The sequence below is a fragment of the Vanellus vanellus genome (genome assembly GCF_965231255.1).
Source record: "Vanellus vanellus genome assembly, chromosome: Z".
NCBI classification, from domain to species: domain Eukaryota; kingdom Metazoa; phylum Chordata; class Aves; order Charadriiformes; family Charadriidae; genus Vanellus; species Vanellus vanellus.
The window spans coordinates 68,221,215-68,227,975 of NC_138908.1; positions in this window are offsets into that span (position 1 = coordinate 68,221,215).

A 6,761-nucleotide genomic window follows, 5' to 3' on the forward strand; every position below is an offset into this window, starting at 1 on the left:
AGAATTTGAAATCTAAAGATATGGTTCCTTCCTGCTAGACACCCACCCAACATAAGTGATACTTATACTCTTACATAGTGGAATTTTTGTATGTTACTATTAGAAACTCCTGGTATTTGTAAATAGGTGGAAAATAACTCTAAATTTGAAATCCCTGAAATACAAACTTTAATCTATGAAGATGATGCAATAGCTTCAAATCAACATTGTCTTGTTTTGATTTTCACTTTTGCTGGAGATCCTGCATTAGGTTTTGGCTGAGCTTTTTTAACTTTTCTGTGCCTCGGTTTTCACATCTGCAGGACATAAATGCTTGTGTATCTTTGTGAACTTTTTGAAGACAATGATGATACTTCCTGTATACTTGCTAATTATTAAAAATTGGCTCAAACGAAGGAGGCAAAACACCCTCAAAATGCAAGTACAGGGCCTCCTGTTTAGGAAACATTCCTTCTCAGCCCTTCCAAAACAATTATATCCTATTACAGTATTATACTGTCTTTGCCAGAATAGCTAATGGCATTTTTTTACTAAGTAAAAACAAGTTTCCTGTAAATATTTTTCAAATTATGATGGCTATTGTGTATGTATTTAAAATACTTTGAGAGATACCAAAAAGCACAATGTTTTTTTCCTTCATACAGATGTGACACATCTGCCAATGCTATAAAATGAAAATTAGCAAGGTGTAATGCTATACTTAAATTTTTTCTTGTCATGCTCTCAACTGTTTAGAATTTAATCACGCACCTACCCTTTCATTAAAAAACCCTACATTCCTCCCTGCCCCACAGTAAGGCATACAGAGGAGGCACTTGGTCATCTGCTTTTCTATGCGTGGCTGACTAACAGTTGTTTTCAGTTATACTGCACGTGAAGTCACATTTCATTATGAAGACAATCAGAAAGCCGCTTTCTCTAAGCAAGCAGCCCTTCCTGGGAAAGCTGGGCCCTCGTGGGAGCATGAGGCCTATCGCCTTCACACCGGGATTATCCCGTCCCTTCAGTGGTAAAACCAGGAGGTCTGCAGGGTGCAGCCCAAGGTGGTCCCCGATAACAAACCTTCCTTACCTCTGTAAAATGCCTGAGGGAGCTGTGGTGGGCAGGAGCTTCATGGGGGTGAATCCTTGCTAAGGAACAGGCAGGGACATGCCACCTGGGCAGTGTGAGGATGCATTACAGGTGCTTGGAAAAGATGGGGAAGACTCTGGCGTCTAGAAAAAGAGTCTGGAGGGCAAACCACGGGCTAGCTAGAAACCCCTTGGTGCTTTAAACTGAATGACAAGTAAAGCCGAACAAAAAGAGTGATTCCAGTTAAGGATGATTTAGACAGAAGTGCTCACTGAAAAGCTGCTTCTCCTGGTGGAGAGGAACTGAGGGAGTGACTTGGCCAGGAGAGCCAGGCTGCTACAATAACTAACCTTTTGTTACAACTATTTATGATTATGTACAAATGGAATTGTTTAAACACACAAAAGAAACCATTAAAAAATCCCCTAAATTAAAATATTTGCTATGCTCACGGTTGAGAGATATTAGTTGTTTAGCTTAAATACGTAAGTTTTAATTAGAATAAATTACTTATGGTGTGATTTATGCTGTTGCTCAGCTCTACTTAGCATGAGTAGCTAGATTTGCTGAAGCCTTTAGGCCACAATGGAGTTAATTTTCTTAGTAATTTTCCTAGCAATTGGTGCATTGCCGTGTTTAGTCTTTTAGTATAAGAAAAACATTGATAACACACGGATGTTGTGGTAGCATTTTTCCAAAGTCTGGGACTTTTCAGTTTCCCGTGTTCTGCCAGCGAGCGCAGGTGCACAAGAACCGTAAACCAGAAGACAGGGAGGCTCCAACCATCAGCAGAGACTGCAAATGAACCAGATAAGAGCAGTCAACAGCCTGCCCGCCTGGACACTGAGAAAGAATCCGATTTCTTTGTTCAAGGTCCCTCTCTGGAGGCACGCAGCTAGCGGACCCTGCTGCTGCACCTTTCAATTAAATTATTTATTTTTATAAAATCCGACGCCTGAGATCCTGCTGCGGGAAGCCTAGGGTTGAGCCTGACGAAGGAGGCAGCGCACCCGAAAGTATGTGTGTGTGTGTGTGTCGAATGGGGCACCTGCCTACTCACGGGGGACGCCCGCTGTGAAGGGACCCTGTGCGACTCCTTGAACGGTGCGTGAATGCTCGGGCAGCGGCTTCCCCTCTAACGCTCATGTCACACCACCTCTTTTGTAATTACCAGTGCTGTCATTACATGCACGTGCTGTATCTGTAAGTCTGGGTAAAACGTTTCCTTGCTGTAAATCTGCTGGCCATTGATAAGCTTGACCAAAAGTAAGCTGGTTTGCCTAATGCTAAAATTAAATTATTATTATTAATATTACTATGAAAAGTAAATCACAAAAGTTTTTATCCATGTCCTTTAGGGAGAAATTAAACTTTCTTTTTTAAAAAAACAGCAGAATACTAAAAGCTTGGGAAGGAGGTAAGGGAAACTATTACCTTTAAAAATTTGGCCTGAGAGGTAAGCGAGCAACACTATTTAAAAAGGTCAAACTTCTTTACATTATATGGGAGTCCAGTTAGTACTGCAGAAAGCTGTTACTTGCACTCATGTAAATTAAGCACTCATGTAAATTAAAGCAGCGGGAGACAGACACACTAGGGGATTTAAAAGCTTACTTGGTGTACCCATTCTCTATCGGGGTTCTTTCCTTCCTCCCATCTCAAAGCTCAAAGAATATGGATTTGCGGGAGATGGTGACGTGTATTTTTACAATTTTATCTTTATAATTTTACCTTTTCCAGTAAGTTAAATAGCACTGGCACATGGTCATCCACAACATCAAACTACGCCTGCATGTTTCGTCCCCTGTTCCCACCGGGCTGCCTCCTCAGTACCCTTCAGGAGTTACTGTGTGCAACTGCAACAGGCAGCCACTGAAGGAAGCAGAGCTTTTGCTAGCAAAGAAGTGTGTGCTTCTACACTTTTTGGTGGTTCCAATGTCTAGGAAACATCCCTGAGCATATTTAATTTACCAGTAGAGATACAGCTCCGTTTCCTGAACAAGCAGGCTTTGCTTTTTGTCATTATGCCTACAGAAAGGGCTACCTGAGGCCATTACTCTAGGGCTCTGGGCAACAGGTTTGCTGGAAGAGTGTGGACTGAAGTGAAAAACTATCGCAACATTCACTCCACCCAGATACAGCCCAAGACTTCAAACATGGTTATAGTGTTCTCTAGTCACCATGTATCTGTTGGGCAGATATACACAATAGCATACACCTAAGTGTGCAGCAAGTAACAGACTTAATAATTTTATCATTCTTTAATGGTAAAGGAGAAAAAAAAAGCTACAGGTTAGGAGATTTTCTTCTATAGCTTCTGCACTCTTTATCGTACAACTTATCTATAGCTGTTCAGCTTTGTTGCAGTATTGGTTTTGGTTTTTTGTTTTTAAAAAAGACTGGATTCTTCTAATTCATCTAATTCCATTTTTTCTACTGTTTCAATCAATTGAAAAACAAATCAGTCTTTTCCTTTTTTTTATCTGAGATTAACTTAGATGACAAAATGTAGTCAAAATATGGACACAAAATGTATCTTCCTCCATTACTTCAGAAAAAACAGTTTAGGCAGGTTTCTGCCCCCACGTTCTTGATTCCAATTCAAGAGAAAAGACACCTTGAAATACCAACCTCCACACAGTCTTGTATGCCCAGCAGCTATGGAAAACTGCATTTGTACATTGATGTAATTATTTGATTCCCTGTATATATGCATACACACCTGTTGTTCAGCCATTTCTAATTCTGAGTCCCTCTAAAATGGGAAGAGCAATCTCACATAGCCTTTGCGCTCAGGGAGGTGAGACAGAGAGCAGAAGCACACCCGTGGCAGCAGTGGGCTCCAGTGGAAGCTCCATACCAATGCCATACCAGACTCCACAAAAGCACAAGGTAGTTTGGTATCCAAACTACACTTTAAGAGCATACCATGCTCTCACCCCTGTTTCTGGGAGAAAATGCTGATTGAGAAAGAGCTGGTGCAATCACACCCTTGTTCCTTTCCATCCCCTTCAAACAGGCTTACCCCAGTAACTTCACCATCCTCTCTCTTTTCTTGACCTGTACTAGTGAAAACCACTGAGGGGTAAGCGTGTTGTAACAGCAGAGAACATAACTGCACTATAGATATTGCGATCAAAATCCAGCCCCCACTCAGATACAGGATCATAGCAGCCCTTTGCAAATCTTCAGGATCCAGATTTTCACTATCATCTTTTTTGGTAGGTATTGGAATCTGCAAATACTTGTACGCTTTTCTGTATAGCTGCAATTTCCAAGTGCAAAAATGAATCTCAGGGAAAGACAGGAAAAGAAAATGCTTGGGTTTTTTACTGTTATGCTTTAGAACCTGTTAAGTTTTACCTTTCCCCGCCCCCTGCCTTGCAGCCCTCCATCCATAACCCTGAGCACTAGTTTTTCCAGAGTTCTTGCTGCAACTTATACAACAGCTCTGGAACATGCCTCATGATCTGCTGTGGTAGAGCTATGAGTTGATACAATTTTATCACAGTGGTTGACATCATAATGAAAAACCTCAGTTCTAAATCTGGTCTAAATCTAATAAAAGATTTTAGGTGGCATATTTACAACAGAAGATTTTTCTTTAAAATTGCGCACAATTGAAAAACTTAATGTTAAACAGTTGAAAGGCTGTGAAGTAAACTCCTTCAAAAGTTAGGAAATAGCTACTTGCATCCAAATTGGGGAGAATTACTATTAAGAAAATGTATACAGTAGCAAGTCTGTACTTCCCTGAAGTGTATACAACTTCCTTAATCTGTGTATACATCTTTGGAACAAGGCAAAGACTGATCAGAGACCAGAGGAGCAATTACTGCTGGAGCTGCTCGCGACTCTGGCAACTTTCCTAAAAAATGCATTTCTGCAAAGTCTTGGGATTTTTATATTGTAAGCATCTTACCCCAGGTACATCAAGAACAGGTATGTCTACATCTTAGGCTGCTCTGTAGTTTGAAGGTACACAGTTTGTATACTGGAATTAGCCTAGATAGACTCAGCAGTGTGGCACGTGACACAAATTAATTTACTCTGTTTCTCAGAGCAACAGGTCCAAGCAGAATAAATTAAACAGTATAGGGCTCTACTGCCTAAGTACCTAATCTAGCTTGGAACCTCTACACTTTCTGCAAACCCAACTTAGAACGTGTCCAGAGAAGTTGTTCACTTTGTGATACAGCCTTGAGCCTCCCAAATTCCATGGGTGGGACGCAGCCAGAGGCACTGTTTGTCCTGGTTTCAGATAAAACAACCTATTTTCTTTTCAGTAATTTTACTTTTCAGTTAAGCCTCTTCTAACTCTCTGAAATAAACAGTATATTATTCAGTGTCTGCTTCTAGAGTGATAAGGCCTGATGTTTATAGTTGATGCCAAGGAATAATATGCAGAGAGGCTCTTGCTTATACTTATTGCTGTAACAACAAAGGCCAGATAACTTTGTGGAGGCAGAACAGCATAGAAGAGTTGCACCTGCAGGGAGGAGCGGACAAGACAGGTGACCCAAAGCTGACCAGCGGGGTATTCCACCCCATCTGCCTCATGCTCAGTATAAAAGCTGAGGGATCAAAGGGTCAGCCCTCTTCCTTCAATGGCCTGTGTCCGAGGAGGGAGGGCTCTGTCTGTCTGCCTGCCTTTGATCCCAGTCCATGTGTTCCTGAATCCAGACCTGCAATCCATTTCCCGTCTGTCACTGAGTTCAGTCTGGGATTTTCCCAGTGCCTGCTGGTGATGTGATGGTCATCCTGGGAGCTCAATACAGGTTGTATATATTGTACATATTTCATTATTTTACTATTTTATTATTTTATTAATAATATTTCATTAGTTTAGTTTTCTTTCAACTCATAAGTCTCTTTCTTATTGTCAGTCTCTTGTTCTCTGAGGGGAGTTAGGTTGGGGAGTGCATCTGTCATTAATTCGGTGGCCAATCCAGCCCAAACCACAACGCTATTGCACCCCAGTGCTGCTGTGCTGGACACCACCCTCCAGCAGAGCAATACCCCATAGACCAAGTATGGCAGGCGCGATCTTCGCCAGAAGCAGAAACATGCGACTCCAAAATTAAAAGCATGAGTCTTTATAGCTGGGGATGAAGAAATCAAGCTGAAAACGGCCCTATTCCCACTTTGCGTGTACTGGGACAAAAAAAAAAAAAAAAAAAAAAAAGCTAAAAAACGTAATAGCTATTACTCCTACGTAAAACTTTTGAACTTTTAGTCAGCCAAACCCACTGCAAATTTCACTTTCTCCGTCTAAGCCCCATCAGGGCAGCCAACAACGGTAAGGGCTGAAGGCTTTGCGATGTCGTTTTCCTGCCCCGGACACCTGGGCTGCTGGGTGCGGGTGCCACTGCCAGCCCTCCTCCACACCGCCACCTGGAACGGGGCTCCGCACCCAGTGAAGCGCAGGTGGCACGGCCCGGTACCGCTGCCGCACGGCGGCCCCGGCGCAGGACGGCAAGCCGCGGGGCAGCCAGAGACACGCCGGCCCAGGCGGGAGGCGTCCGGCCTCCTGCCGGCCTGGGGGTGCCCCCCCTCTCAGGCAACACGGCGAAGGCTCCCGCCGCGGGGTGGGCAGCCTCCGCCGGCCCAGGCTTCCCCGGGCGGGGCGGGTGGAGGGCGGCGGCCGGCGCCGCGCCCCTCCGGCCTGGGCTCGGCGGCGAGCACCGAGC